This window comes from Sapajus apella, unplaced genomic scaffold (assembly GCF_009761245.1).
Source record: "Sapajus apella isolate SASKATOON/1434 unplaced genomic scaffold, GSC_monkey_1.0 scaffold41, whole genome shotgun sequence".
Lineage (NCBI taxonomy): Eukaryota > Metazoa > Chordata > Mammalia > Primates > Cebidae > Sapajus > Sapajus apella.
The window spans coordinates 12,407,190-12,423,776 of NW_022436981.1; the positions used below are offsets into that span (position 1 = coordinate 12,407,190).

Below are 16,587 nucleotides of genomic sequence, written 5' to 3' on the forward strand. Positions count from 1 at the left end.
AACCGCAACCTCCGCCTCCTGGGTTCAAGCAACTCTCCTGCCTCAGCCTCCGGAGTAGCTGGGATTACAGGCATGCACCACCATGCCCAGCTAATTTTTGTATTTTTAGTAGAGACGGGGTTTCACCGTGTTGACCAGGATGGTCTCGATCTCTTGACCTCATGATCCACCCGTCTCGGCCTCCCAACGTGCTGGGATTACAAGCGTGAGCCACCGCGCCCGGCCTCCTCCAGGCATTCTTGAGCCCAGGGAAAAGCGAGGCCAGGACTAGGCCCCCGCTCAGCCTAGATCCGCTTCCCTCCCAGGTGAGCGTCGCTGTCCTCCAGGGTCGCTCCTCGCCCCGGCCCGCGAGCAGGGTGTCGGACCTTGTAATTGCCCCGTAGCCCCGAGGGCGGGCAGGAAAGAAAGGCTTTTTCATTCTCTGCCGGGAGAGGGCTGGGTGTTTTGAGTTCAGACAGGTTCCGAGCGCCTTCTGGCTGCGCGGGGTTTGGCGAGCCCCGTCTTGGGACTTGTAGCAACCCGTCCCCACTCCCGCCCCTCCTAGCGCTGCAGCTCGACTCGGCGAGGCGCGGTTCGGGCCGGAATGAGCCTTCCCCCGCCGACCTGACGCTGGGCAGGTAACTCCCCTCCCCTCCCCGCCCTCGCCCGGGCGCTCGCAGCTTCCTGGGAGGCACACCTTCGGCGGCGGCGGGCGCGGTACGGCGGGCGCGGCTGCGCGCGGCTCCGGGCGCTCCTGGCGGTACGTGGGGCTCCGGCTCCCCTACCCGGACCTCGGCGGGCGGGACCCCAGCGGGCGCGCGGTTGTGGCGGTCGGGGTGCTCGGGGAGCCCGGGGGCTTCACCCGTCCCTGGCCGGCGCGGCGGAGAGGAGGCAGAGGGGCCTCCCCCTGGGGAGCGCGCGCGGGATTGGACTTGGTCTAGGGCGCAGAACTCAGTTGTTTGAGTCTTTTCTACGTTTCTTTCATTGTCGCGTGGGTGCGAGTGAGTTGGGAAGTTTGAAAAGTTGTCTCGGGCGGGGTCGGTTTGGGTCGGCAGAGGACAGGCACCGCCCCTCGTGGACGTTGGATTCGTTTCCTCTTTCCCAGTGTAGGAGCCAGCCGAGGACCCCGGGAGAGGAGGCGGGAGGAGAGACCGCTGGGAAGTGCCTCGTGGAAGGAAATCCCGAGTGGAAGCGGAAGGCGCAGTGGTGGGGGGTCCCGGGAAAAGGTGGGAGAGCTTAGGTCGCAGAGGGGCGTGGGTGTTCTTTAGGTCCAGAGTGGGGAGCCGAACTTGAGAAGACAAAAGTTTTTCCACGCAGCCTCTTAATGGTATAGGATCCCGTTTCTGGGTGCAGACTGGTGGCGACCTGTGTTTTTCAAACTTGGGTCGGCTTGAGTCTGGGTCTGTGTTCCCCAGCACCTCTCCAGGAGAGTCTGTACCTACCACATTTTGAGAACCACTGCTCTAGATCGTGGTAAGTGATCTAGAAGAAGAGGAGCGGATGCCTAGAGCAGATTGCTCCTGGAACGCGACTTGGAGACTTTAGGCCTATTCTGTGTGATATGTGGGGGGAATTTACCTGTATAAGGTGAGGGAAGAGGCAGAGAATGTGCCTGTGTTTATTTCAGGAGTCATAGGTATGTAAAGAGACAACAGTGCTTTATAGGAGGAGACTGGGAGGTTATGGGAACACGGGATAGCACGTTGTCCATGCTTGGAGTGGTGAGGTTATAGGGTCTTTCTGACCTAGACGTGGAAATGAGAGCTCAGGCGGCCAGAACGCTAAAAAGGTGTGCAGGTGGCAAACAGTTGAAGCTAGAATTTAATACCCAACAGCTTATTTCCAAATTCCCATTTACCAAACATCTTGCCAGGTTACTGGCAGCACCTCCCTTCTTTCTCTTTCTCATCCTATCAAGTGCGAGAGCCCCGAGGAAATCGGTGACTGAGGCTGAATCATTGCTGACAAGCAACAGGAAAGGAGACAGTGATGAAAGGGACTTAGAAGGAAAAGCTGTTTTTTTTTTTTTTTTTTTTTTTTTAACGGTTGGAGGGGAGAGGGGTGCTGGGTAAATGGGAGAGTTCACATTGATTGGAGAACGAGAATGATGTGTGGAACAGAATGATGGAAAGTTGGGAGTGCAGGTCTTTGTTGGGTTTGTTTCTCTCTTGTCCTCCTATAGTCCCCAGAAAGGTACACGTCCTCACACCTTCCATTTGGAAATTCCACCCCCTTGCCTTTGGGGCTCAGGTACACTTGGTGTATACACTTACTAAGGGTGCTGGTTACACCCTCTAGAACCTGCCCAAGGGGCTGGGTGGATTCTGCCTTTAAAGCTGGCAAGCTCTAAACCGCAGATGCTGAGAATTTATTGTGGGAAGCATCAGCAATTGAACAGCTGCTGAAAGAGATTGTATAGATGGAGACAAACCACACCTTTGGTGCTGACTCAGTGATGTCTTTTACATTTATGCCCTTGAGTTTATGACTCTAACTGGGTAACCTTTTTTGGGATGAAGTAATTAATTTTATTAATCTTTCTATTTTATTCCCTCTAGCTTCTACCTTTCTTTATAGTTTTAAAGTGGAGGTTCATTCACTGAGTATTTTCTTGACTATGACTCACCTTGCAGCAGATCACCTACTTGTTTCCCATTTAATTACATTATATAATACCGAGTTGCCAAAATGTAGTGTTATTATACTTTTAAGTGTCCAGAATCTTGAGGTGAAACCGTGAGCCTATCAAAGCAGGACTCTTCTAATACATAAATCTGGTTGGAGGAGACCTTTTGAAAAGAGCCCACTTAGCTTAATTTAACTAATTATTAGTAAAATTTCAGGTTGCCCTTGTTTAGCTAGTTAGGTAAGTTTGCTTGTCCGTCCCTTTATGCGTTGCAAAATGTGAATGTTCCATGGATGTTTCACAATTCAGTTTGCTAAACACAATGTTTTGTTCATTTTTTTTGAAATGTGCTTTTGTTCCTTTAATTTCTGATCTGGAAATGGAATGTATTTCAGAATTTTGTCGTTGAATTTATCATTTGAACATCAGAATACATCCGCTCCCCTTTGGAAAGAGAGTTCTAAATGACTGTTATTCACAGCCCAGCTTTTAAGGATGCCATGGATAAAAATTTGTACAGATAGCACTGAAACGCCATCAAGAATCAAAGCCAACAGCATTTCTCCGAGAAAATGTGTTAGAGCCTTCAGTGGGAGTTTCCTTCCTACTGAGGTGTGCCAGTAGGCATGGGCACTGTCTAGAGCTATCCTGGCCCCAGGGGTAAGGCAGGCTTCCCAAGGGGACTGGCAGGCTGAGTGCTGTGGGCGCCTGAGACAAGAGTTGGGTGAAGTGGTACGCTTCAGTGGAAAGGATATGTGTGGAGGTGAGGTGGAGTGAGGGGCAAGTGGGCTGTAGGCGGGGGAGGAGATGCATTAAGGAGGCAGGGGGCTAATACAGAAGGTAGGGCTGGGGGAGGAGACAAAGGATGTTTTTAGTGGCTGTGATGCTGTAAGGAAGGTGAGCTTGGGTGGAGAGATTATCCAAATATAAGGGATATTCACTGGACATGTTGTTTATGTTGGAAAGTCCTGGAATCACATGATCATGAATGATAGGAAACTTTTCCTCTGGGGACATCTAATTACTACCCAATTTGTCTTCTATTTTTACACAGTCCTTAGGAGTGGGGTTAGGTGTCCCCTAAGAGCACATGACACTTATCTTTTGATCTGTGTCTTAAATAATTTGTGGATTACTGGTCCGTGGGGAACTTACAGTAGTCACGGTCAGCCTCTCTTGCATACTGACATAGGGTCAGGTGTAATCTCCAGGTTACTGGCAGGGACCTGTGTTAAAGAGTTTATAGAGAAGTTACGCAGTGATGATGATTATCTAACTCCTCTAACTTTATGCTCTTTTATACTATCCTGTTATTAAACATATTTATTGACCATTATCTGCCAAGTAACATGTTTCTCTCCAGGGGTAGGAAAGTAAAAAGATATTCCTGGATCTTAGAAAGCTTCCTGTTTAGGTACCTAATGATAATTATAAATACACAAAGAAATAAATGGATCAAGTCCACCGATTCTTGTAGTTCCTTCCTATTCTCTGCAGGTCACAGCAGATGGTGTTTGTGTTCATTAATCATTTGTGAAATTGAACATTAGCAGTCCTGGGATAGTCATGGTTTTTGACAAAGTATTAACATTCTTTAGGCCTTGCAGGTTTTTCACTGGTATTGTGAAAGGTTTAGACTGTGTCATCACTCCTGTGCCCCACCCATACTGCTCTGAAATTCTCTGTGATCCCTTAGTGAGACTATCATAAAATAATGTTAACTAAGGTTTCCCCAAAGTTTCACTGTGAAGCTTATTATTTCCACTTCTTTGGCCAAATTTTCATTTCAAAGGATTTTTGTTCTTAACATCAGGTTCCTTCTCTGATTACATAGACATCACTTACTACTTGGGGAAGAAAAGGCAGTGTTCAAAGCACTGAACAGTGGCATCTTCCATCTTAGTGGTAGTAATGGAATCAAACATGAGATGTTTGAGCTGTCATTTATATTCAGGCACTAGAAATGATGGCTTTAGTTCTTAACAGCAGGTTACTCCAAATACCTAGTCTCGTTTGACTCATTCAACAGTTGTTTCCAGATGTTTTAAAATACTATATTTTTCTCTAATAAATATAACTTCTGAGTTATTTGTTAGAGTGTAATGTAGCTAAGTTGTTTTTAGAGTAAGTAACTGTTTAGTGTTCCCTCATGATTCTTTTTTTAGTTTCAACCCCTCCTTTCCTTTTTCGTCTTTATTGGCCTTTTCATCTTTTTTGTTGCATCTCATCCTTTCCTCCTTTTGTCCCTTCGCTTCTTTTTTTCTTCATGCTTCTCTTCTCTTCCCTCCCTTTATGTCTTTCTCTTCACTCCCCTTCGTTTTTATCTACCACTTGTCGTTCCATCTGATTTACCTTTTCACCCATTCGTCTTTCTTCCTTCTTCTCCCCCATTCCCTACTTTTATTTGTCTATTTCACCGTCTGTTGAACTATCTATTTATTTACAGTTCTTTATTTCTGTCATCTTCATCATCTCAGTTCTCTGCTCTGGTATTCTAAAAATCTGTACAAGTAAAATTAGAAGCATATCTCATTGTATTGTGCTTTGCTTTATTGTACTTTGTAGCGATTGTGTTTTTACTAATTGAAGGTTTCTGACAACACAGCCTCAAGCAAGTCTGTCAGTGCCATTTTTCCAACAGCATATCCTCTCTTGGTGTCTCTGTGTCACATTTTGGTAATTCTCACAATATTTCAAACCTCTTCGTTATTATATTTTTTGTGGTGATTATCTCTGATGCTACTCTTATAATTGTTTTGGGGTGCTACAAACCATGCACACATATGACAGTGAACTTAATTCTTAAATGTGGTGTGTGTTCTGACTGCTCCACCAACTAACTGGCCAATTCCCCTGTCTCCTTCCCTCTCCTTGGGCACAATATTGAAATTAGGCTACTTAATAACTCTGGCAGGGCCTTTTAAATGTCCAGGGAAAGGAAGAGTTGTGTGCCCTCACTTTAAATCAAAAGCTAGAAATGACTAAGCTCAGTGAGGAAGTCATGTTGAAAGCTGAGACAGGCTAAAAGCTAGACCTCTTGTACTAGACAATTATCGAAGTTGTGAAAGCAGAGGAAATGTTGTTGAAGGAAATTAAAAGTGCTACTCCAGTAAACACACACATGATGAGAGAGCAAAATAGCATTATTGCTGATAGAGAGAAAGTTGTATCGATCTAGAATTTAATCTTGTTCAATCTGTGGCCTGCAGGCCACATGCAGCCGAGGACGGCTTTAAATGCTGCCCAACCCAAACTTGTAAATTTTCTTAAAAGATTATGTGATATTTGTTGCAGCGTTTTTTTGTTTTTGTTTTGTTTTGTTTTAAGCCTGTTGGCTGCTGTTAGTGTTAGTATATTTTATGTGTAGCCCAAGACAATTCTTCTTTCAAAATGGCCCAGGGAAGTCAAAAGATTAGACATCTCTGGATAGATCAAGCCAGCTACAACATTCTCAGCCAAAGTCTAATCCAGAGCAAGGCTTTAACTCTCTTAAGTCTGTGAAGGCTGAGAGAGATGAGGAAGCTGCAGGAGAAAGGTATGAAACTAGCAGAGGTTGGTTCCTGAGGTTTAGGGTAAGAAACTGTTTCCAAAACATAAATGTGCAAAGTGAAGAAGCAAGTGCTGATGGAGAAGCTGTAGCAAGTTATCCAGAAAATCTAGCTAATTGATGAAGAAGGTGACACTAAACACATTTTTAATGTAGGCAAAACATCCTTCTATCGGAAGAAGATGCCATCTAGTATTTCAGAGCTAGAAAGGGGAAGTCAGTGCTTGGCTTCAAAGCTTCAAAGGATAGTCTGACTGTCTTTTTAGGGGCTAATACAGCTGGTGACTTTTAAGTTGAAGCCAGTGCTCATTTATCATCCCAGAACGTCTAAGATGTTTAAAATTATTCTAAATCTAGTCTGCGTGTGCTCTGTAAATGGAACAACAAGGCCAGATGAGAACACATCGGTTTACAGCAAGGTTTACTGATTTTTTTAAGCCCAATGTTGAGACCTACTTGTCAGAAAAAAAAAAAATTCCTTTCAAAATATTACTGCTTATAGACAATGCACCTGGTCACCTAAGAGAGCTGATGGACATTAATGTTGTCTTCATGCCTGCTAACATAACATTTGTTCCGTAGCACGTGGATCAAGAAGTGATTTTGACTTTTAAGTCTTATTATTTAAGGAAGACATTTCATAAAGCTATAGCTGCCATAGTTAGTGATACCTCTAATGAATTTGAGCAAAATAAATTGAAAATCTGGAAAGAATTCACCACTCTACATGCCATGAAAAACATTTATGATCCGTGGGAGGAGATCAAAATAGCAATGTTAACAGCAGTATGAAAGAAATTAATTCTAACTCTTGTAGATGTCTTGGAAAGGTTCAAGACTTTTGTGGAGGACATAATTGCAGATATCATGGAAATAGCCAGAAACAGCAAGGGAACTATTCATAGAATTAGAAGAGGAGGCTGAAGGTGTGGTATGGTTTCTTCAGTGTTGTAACAGTTTAATAGACGTGGTATTGCTTCTCACAGACAAAGAAAGTGGATTCTTGAGATGGGATCTACTCTCTTGGTGAAGGTGCTATGAACATTGTTGAAATGACAACAAAGCGTTTTTAGAATATTATAAAAACTTAGTTGTTAAAGCAGCAGCGAGGTTTGAGAACATTGACTCTAATTTTGAAAGAAGTTCACCAAATGTAAAATGCTATCAAACAACATTGCATGCTACAGAGAAATCATTTATGAAATGGAAGAGACAGCTATCTGGCAAACTTTGTTCTTATTTTAAGAAATTGCTAAAGCTACCCCACCCTTCAGCAACCACCACCCTCATCAGTCAGCAGCCATCAACATCATGACAAGCCCCTCCACTGGCAAAAAGATTACAACTTGCTGAAGGCCCAAATGATTGTTAGCATTTTTTTAGCGATAAGTTATCTTTTGACTAAGGTTGTTCATTAGTTTTTTAGACATAATACTATTGCACATTTAATAGGCTACAGTATATTGTAAATATAACTTTTATACACACTGGGAAACCAAAAAATTTGTGTAACTCGTTTTATTGTGATGCTCACTTTATTGTGGTGTCTGGAACCCAATTTGTAATATCTTCAAGGTATGCCTATGTATGAAAGTCAAATTTTATTTTCTAATACAAGGCAAATTTTATTTTTTAATAGCTAAAATAGAAATAAAATGGACAATTACTTTTTGAACATTGTAAGGACAATATTCAACAATATGTTTCTAGCATTCTTACATTAAAAAAAATTTTTCCTTTTCTTCACAATGGAACATATGTGCAATGGTCATTTGATCAAAACCAAAGATTTGCTTCTTTTGGCACAGACAGTGAAGTCCATCTTGCTTTAATTATATTCAGATTATAAACATCCTGTCACTAACTTCAGGATTTTCATTTTTCCAGTTTTCAAAATTTATTATAAGTTCAAATGGCAATAAAATAAATAAGTGTGCAAATACACAGTAAAAATAAATACAGTGATATTGAAACTGCATATTGACATGCTGGCAGCCTCATGTACAGTAAAATGAATAATTAGTAATTAATCGATTAAAGACTAGAATTATTAAAGTTATTTTGAGTGTCAGCCTCTCATGCAGAAAGTTCAGGCTTTTGAAATGTCAAAAGAGCTAAGTAGAAAATCACTTATACATATAATTGAAAATTACAGCATCTGGCCACAATTTCTATGTCTGTTAATGTCAGAGAAAAACATCAGACCATATACATTGAAAGAAATCTAGAAAGTGCTTTATTGCAGAAGCACTTATTTGTGTGGTACTAGGCCAATGCATGTACACTCATATCTCAGTATATTCTCTGAGAAATCTGTCACCTTTGGTTCATACTCAAAGCCAGAACTCATTGCTATGTCATTAATATAGAGCCTTCAAACTATTTGAAATTCTATATTTTGTTTGTTTATGGAGTGGCTTTACTCCCATTTAGCATGTTAATCTTGTATGTGAAGGAATTAGAATAAGACATTTCCAAGAAAAGAAGGGAGTTAAATCTCTCCAAGGTCATTGGATCCAAAATGTGATTCCACAGAAATTTGGAGGGGATCCAAAATATGATTCACCAAAAAGTAGGGGCAGTAGCCCTTGGGATCCTAAGTATGTGTGTGGATGTATCACACACAGAGTAAATGATCTGATAAAATCATTAATTACTTAAGTGAATCATCTTTGATTTTAATGTAACAATGTTGAAATGCCATTGTATCCCAAATAATTCAGTTTATTTTGTATACATAGGAGAAATATTTTTAATTTGTATAGAGCATGGTTAAAACTGAAACAAAGAGAAGATAGGTTTAGATAACATAATCAGTGATGATTCATTCCATGAAAAGGGTGCCAAGGTCTTTTCACTTAAGATATGTAGTGTTGTAGCAGTTGCTAAATATTGGCCACAACTCTTTGGGGACAGCTTAATTGAGAGACTAAGAGAGGAGCCCTGTCTTTGAAATTAGTTAGGACTTGGAGCTGCAAAGGAGTGGAAACCGCAAGATTTACCCATGGACTTACGCATACACACACGTAGGTATGTTGTGCAGAGTGGTAAGTAAGCCAGTGATAGTCATGATACTATGTGGCCAAGTTGTCTCCTTCTCCCTCACTGTTATGCTGTCATAGGACTTCAGGACAAATGAAAGTGAAATGAGCTGCCAGGTGCATTATCTGGTTCAGATGTAGTTTAAGCAACTGTGACTAGCAGAGTTCTGTAAACATCAGCTTTGTCTCAGAATTGCAGTCTTGCAAGTTAGCCCCACTGTCAGAGGAATTGAGCACAATTATACAGAGAGAAAGCTGGGAAACCAGGTTACTGTTCGTGTGTAAGCCACAAGTCCTAGAGATCGGTCTATATAAATCCAGCAGCATTTTACACATTTAAAAGATATATTTCTTTATTTCTTATTTATTAACTTCCCTATGTGTAAGTGCTCTATAAACAGGTGAAGAAGCCAATGAAAAAGGTTATTTTGAAAAGAATAAAAAAAGGTTGAACAGAGTGGGCTAGTTGTCTGGTCAGATTTGTTGTCAGTGTCTGGGGTAATATAAAGAGAAAAGCACTTTATTTCAGTTGTGATACAGCTGTCTAGGCAGGCGTGATGAGAAGTGAATCCTAAGGGAAACTACTAATAAAGAATTGGTAGGTATTGGGATTATTTTAGATATTCTGATTATTTATACGGCTCTTTAACCAAGTTAAAACTAAAATCTCTCCAGGCTAGATATATTATTAATATTTAATATTATTTGGCATTCTAACTAAATAAATTTGTGTCCACTTACACACTTGGCACAAAATTATTTCTGTTTTTAAACCTCTACATTATAACTATCTGAGAATGCTTTTCTGCCACTAAATGTATATAACAATTTTACTTTTAATGAAAAGCTATTCCTAACATAACTAAACAAAATACATTTTCTTAAGACATTTTATTTATAGAGTTTCTCATTTATAGTTGAGGCACATTACCCTTGTTAAATATATTTGGGAAGTCATTTTAAGAGTTCATATTGGAACACACATTTATTGGTTTTCCTACAGCATTTACTGTGCAAATGTCAGCATGTACCAAGAGTGACTTTATTGCCTTAAATAGACTCAGAGGTGGGACAGGAGGGCACATGACACATTCAACATCTCACTCTGTGGGGCTGTTGTTGCCTGTGGTGTTTTTGTCCAAATATGTCTTCGTTATAAATTATACTACATTTCTGAAGCTGAGGTTGAAAGAGACTGAACCATACTTCCTGTGGTGTTCAGGGAATTATGTATGAGTGTTGTGAAATGAGGAGGAGGAGCAGAGTCATGGTGGATAAGTAAACGGTAGGTCCATAGATCTCTAGTTATTTCTCCTTAATAATTATATTGTGAGGGCAGAACTGAATTTACTTGTGATGTAAAAGAATAGGTTTTATTTAAGACAGTGATGATACCTAAAATATGGAGTAACCAACATGATGGGGCCACTGGTAAATTAGAACACATCAACTCAATGGCCTTTAAGTAGCTGTTACTCTACTGAAGGGGGTACAGGAAATGGCACATAAATAAATAAATATTTCACTTACTTTGCATAATAAGTGTTATAAGTTAAATAAAGCATGGCGAAAAGATTAAGTGTGGTAGAGAGAGGCTGGGTTCTCTCTACAAAGGATAGTCTGGAAGACCTCTCAGAGAAGGTAGCATGTGGGTAAGATAGAAATGAAGAAAAAAAAAAAAAGGAGCATTCCAGGCAGATGGGATAGCTAGTACAAATATCCTAAGTTAGAAATTAACTCAGGAGGTTAGGCGTAAAGACAGAAAACCTGTTGAATATCCAGGGAAGATGTCCGCAAACCAACTGGATATATGAGTCTAGAGCAGAAGGGAGCAGTGAGGTTGGGAGTTTTGCCAGACATTCGTGGATATAAGACTGGACGGGATTATCCTGCGGAGAGTAATGAGAGAAGAGCGAAGAGAGATGGCGACTCCCAAGTCCAAACCCTGACAGCAGGAAAAGGAATGGCTTTGATGACATTGGAGGAAAATTCTTAGTCTTCTGTATACCTCAGCAATGATTTTCAAATACCATTGGAGTTAACAATAGTCACTATTTAAAAGTCATTTCCCCCACCTATCCAGCATTTTCAAGAGAAGGAGATCCTCATCCTGATGCAAGTTTTGCCTGCCTTTGGATAGAGTGAGAGATGCATTTTTCTTGAAAAAGAATCCAGATTCATATCGGGACGACTTATTGGATGAACTTAATAAAGCTTTACACTGCTTTGTTATATTAAGTTGTAAAATATAGACTTCAGCTTCCCAGGGGTTGCTCTGAAATACATAGTGACTTCAATTTCACTTTATTGATATACTAAATATCCATAATCATAATTTATTTAAACACCCAATTAATCCTTTCTTGCTATTGAAATCAGTTTATGTAACAAAGTTGATACCAGAAACACAGGAAAAAATGAGTCATGCTTTATAGCTAATTTGTATCACTACTTGGGTTGAAAACACAAGACTTAGTACTTTATTTTCTTATGATTAATATAAATATACGGAAACTGTTTGCAGAATGACTTTAACATAATTAAACAATGAAAAATGCAAATTTTACAGAGAATCCCGAGACACCTGATAAGCACCTTTCTTCTGACAAAGTTCTCATTTGAAATTAACATACTATGTTTTTGATATAGATCTACCCATTTACCTAATCTCTTTCACAGGACTCAATGTGTTTCTGGTTATTCTTTCTGAAGCCCTTTAAAATATATTTTAAATATAAAATATAATATTTTATATTATCAAAAACCTAACCTCAGTTTAACATAAGCAAATATCTGTTCAAATATTAAGAATTTCTGCATGGTTATTATAATTCTTTTTTCTTCCCCACAAGATGGAGTGTCACTCTGTCCTCCAGGCTGATGTGCAATGGCGCGATCTTGGCTCACTGCAACCTCTTCCTCCCAGGTCCAAGTGATTCCCCTGCTTCAGCCTCCTCAGTAGCTGGGATAACAGGTGCCTGCCACCATGCCCAGCTAATTTTTGTAGTTTTAGTAAAGACAGGGTTTCACTGTATTGGCCAGGCTGGTCTCGAATTCCTGACCTCAGGTGATCTGCCCACCTTGGCCTCCAAAAGTGAGCTGGTGAGAGCCACTGCGCCTGGCCATGGGTATTATGATTAAAAAAATTTTTTTTTACAGTTTCTAGTTTATACTTTAGTCATCTCTCACTCTGTTACCTTCAGTTATTAAGACAGTATATCATTAGCTTTTTTTAAACAATTATGTACTTAGCATTTAGAATTGTGCTAAACAGACATAATCTCTGCTGTCATAGGACTCCAATCTAGTGGAGAGGGTGGAGGATGATGTATTTAAATAATGCATGAGATGGGATAACATGTGTCGGGGATTACTGTGGGAGCTCCTTTCAGTGGCTGTTGTACTAACCCCAGAGAGTTAGGGATGACACTGTTTCAGTGAGCTACTTACTAAGCCCTAATTAAGTATATCTAGTTATTTTAATTTTTTTTCCTTTATGAGTCTGTACTCATATGGCTTTAGTTTGGATAGTTTATGTTTTTCTCTGTAAGAATTATTAAACTGTGACATGAAGCATTTTGAATCACCAATTACAGCCAACTTAATCTGTGAATGAGAAAAGAAGTGGTTATTGTAAACTCAAAAATAACTGTTGAGATACTTCTTTTACAAAATCTTTCCCCATTGCAAAATAATACATATTCATTGATAAACATTTGTTAAATACAGAAAAGTGAAAAGAAGCTTCAAGAAACCACCTGTGGAAAAAGAAATCCACTCTCGTGTGTGTGTGTGTGTGTGTGTGTGTGTGTGTGTGTGTGTGTGTTTCTTTAGTTTTGGGGTGAATTTTCTGCAATTATAATTTTGCTCTTACATAGTTTTGTAGCCTGCTTGTTAGCTACAGTATATAACATCATAAGAAGCTTTTCTGCATGCTATGAAAACCACTAGAGGCAGCTTTTAACATTCTTGTTTTGTTTTTGCATTTGAATACTGGTGCTTATAAAGTCGCTTAGTTAATTTAGGAAAAAAAATGAAGCTGGAGATTCTAGATTGGTAAACACTTACCAATTGACTTACTGAGAGGGGGATGTGCTTAGAGAGGGTGTGAAAGCTCCCCATTCCCCCATACTCCTATACCTTGCCCTATGGATTTGGCTCTTCCTGAGTTGTGTCCTTTATAGTATATCAGTTAAAAAAAAATTGTCAAGGTGTTTGTAAATGCAAAGGGCCCAGAATATCCTAAACAATCTTGTAAGAGAAGTACAAAGTGGAGAACTTACATAAACTCTAAGACTAACTATTAAGCTATGGCATATGATTGACAAAAGAGATCTGTGGAACAGAATAAAGAACTCAGCAATAGACCCTCCCTGTATAGTTATGTCACATTCAACTAAGGCATGAAAGGAATTCAATGGGAAATAGAATGTCTTCAGTAAATAGCCCTGTAACAACTATATTATATGTGTGTGTGTGTGTGTGTGTGTGTATAAATATGTATGTACATAATCCTGTCACACACCCTATAGAAAAATTAATTTGAGGTGAATCAAAGAAAGTTTAAAATCTGAAACTATAAAGCTGTTTAAGGAAAATGCTTCATCAATATGTAAAACTCTGTTCTGTCCATGTTCATGGCATGTTAACCACAGACCCTCCTGATCCTTGACACATTTCTCTGCTTATCCCTGATCCTCTCCAGAGCTTCTTGAGGGTATTGTGGTTGTTCATGTTATGGTCCCAAACTCCTGACCTGAGGTGATCTGCCTGCCTCGGCCTCCCAAAGTGCTGGGATTACAGGTGTGAGCCACCGTACACGGCCATGGGTAGTATAATTTTTTCTTTTGAGACGGAGTTTCGCTCTTGTTACCCAGGCTGGAGTGCAATGGCGCGATCTCGGCTCACCGCAACCTCCGCCTCCTGGGTTCAGGCAATTCTCCTGCCTCAGACTCCTGAGTCGCTGGGATTACAGGCACGCGCCACCATGCCCAGCTGAATTTTTGTATTTTTAGTAGAGACAGGGTTTCACCATGTTGACTAGGATGGTCTCGATCTCTTGACCTTGTGATCCACCTGCCTCAGCCTCCCAAAGTTCTGGGATTACAGGCGTGAGCCACCGCGCCCGGCCAGTATAATTTTTTTAAATTTATTTTTTAGAAGTCTCCAGTTTATACTTTGGTCAGCTCTTACTCTGTTACCTTCAGTTATTAAGGCAGCATATCATTATTAACTTGAAGTGAATTTGAGCAAATATTTCTTAAGATGGGAGTTTAATATTTCATTCTTTAAACTGGATCAAAATGTCTCAGTATAGGAGTGGCCTAGGCTGGGCACAGTTGCTCATACCTGTAATCCCAGCACTTTGGGAGGCCCAGACAAGTGGATTAATTGAGCCCAGCAGTTCGAGACCAATGTGGCCAATATGGCAAAACCCTGACTTTACCAAAAATACAAAAAAAATTAGCCAGGCATGGTGGGGTGTGCCTGTGGTCCCAGCTACTCTGGAAGCTGAGGTGGGAGGATCACTTGAGCCCCAGAGGCGGAAGTTGCAGTGAGCCAAGATCATGCCACTGCTGACAGAGCGAGACCCCACCTCTAAAACAAACAAAAAAGAAGTGGTCTCATAAAATGAGGGGATTGGTCCATTATGTGGTTTCTTGGGTTCTTTCTGGCTCTAAGTGTCCTTTGAGTTTTTAAAATGATGGAGGAAGCAATGAATCCCTGGTAAAATGGCCCCAAATCTAGTTGGAGTGTTTGTGGACAGAAAGGCCCGGCTTCTTGTTTTCGCTGTCCAATAGTGAGATACAGACAGTCTGGCAAGAAGGGAGTTAATTTCTCCAACCTGTTACAGGGAAAGGGATTGAGTAATTCACCAGACCAACTCCAAGTTACAAGTTTTTTTTTAGTGCTTGTGTACATTTTAAGCTCCATGCCTACATGTGGGAGTATACCTACAAGCCAGAACGTTTCATTCAATCTATATCTAATCTTTAACTAGAGCCTGAGATCTGGAAGGTTTTGTCTAGAGTCTTGGAAAATTTCTGAAGTCTGCCCTAGTACAATGTATATGTGTAAGAATGCTTTTATTCGATCAGACATTAGGGTCTGAGAAAATTCAGGTGGGGTCATAATGGATTTGTTTTCATATTCCAGTCCTTGTACTCAGGCACGAGTTTCTCCAGTTCTTTAATGTTTAACTTATACATACATCCGAGTTATAATGGAGCGTTAGTGGAAACTGACTCTTCTGGTTGCTGATGGGAACCTGGCCTGCCTGAGCACAGTGGGTCACAGGAAGAGGGGAACAAAAGGAGCAGCATCAGGGTATAGTTGGGGTGATGATCCAAGGCACACCCTAAAAGCAGTGAGGAAAGTAACCCTTGCTGAGGAAGCTAGGACTGTGGGAAGGACACTAGATGGCAATCAACAGACCTGAGTTCTTACCCAGGATGTGCCTTTGAGTGTTTGGCCCCTGGTGGACATTTTCTTCCTCCTCTCTAAAATGAGTGGCTAGATGGATCAGCAAGTATTTCTTCTTCCTTTTTACAAGCCTGTCATCAGCCGGGTTTGGTTGCTCATGCCTGTAATCCTAACACTTTGGGAGGTCGAGGTAGTCGGACCACCTGAGCTAAGGTGTTAGAGACCAGCCTGGGCAAAACGGTGAAACTCTATCTCTACTGAAATAAATTTAAAAAAAAATTAGCTGGGTGTGGCAGCGTGCCCCTGTAGTCCCAGCTACTCAGGAAGCTGAGGCACAAGAATCGCTTGAACCCAGGCGGTGGAAGCTGCAGTGAGATCACACTACTGCAGTACAGCCTGGGTGACAGAGTGACACTCCACCTCAAAAACAGCAACAACAAAACCCTGTCATCTTGTTTTCATTACTTAAATACTTTAAAAATAACAATTTAAAATTATAAAACAATTATAAAATAATATAAAATAAAATTATTTAAAATCATTTTAAAAATTAAAGCAAAAAAATAAATGAAGCTGAACTTTGAAGGCTGATTCTGGAGAAACTGGGAAGAAAAGTAGAAGGCAAGTTCTTGTCACTCTGGTGTAGGAAACACTTTCCCAACCACAGGCTCACTGCTGAGCAAGCTTTTGAACCTCCCAGATCTTTTGAGCAGGCAAAACAAATGCTATTTTGGAATTCTGACCTGAAGAATGTCTCAGAAACCCAACTTGTTATCCTATAGGACTCTCTCAAAAATGTGCCCTCTGCTTAATTATGAACGTAAAGGGGGGTTTCAGAAAAAACACACACACACAAAACATTAAAAAACCACACAAAATATAATAATAAGAAACAAAAATAAAGGTACCAATTCTATTTTTATGTAGCTTTATTATTAAATGAAACTCCATCTTAGATTATTACCTAACAG

The 16,587-nt window shown here is 40.6% G+C and overlaps 1 protein-coding gene across 1 annotated transcript in view; it reads left to right on the plus strand.

Moving 5' to 3' along the window:
* Positions 1-694: 694 nt before the first annotated feature.
* The window catches only part of FAM83B (family with sequence similarity 83 member B), a 94,607-nt gene continuing 78,714 nt past the window's right edge, over positions 695-16,587 (plus strand). Inside the window, exon 1 of the mRNA XM_032299742.1 lies at positions 695-739. The gene's annotated coding sequence lies outside the window, so the exon portion shown is untranslated. The remainder of the gene's footprint in view (positions 740-16,587) is intronic.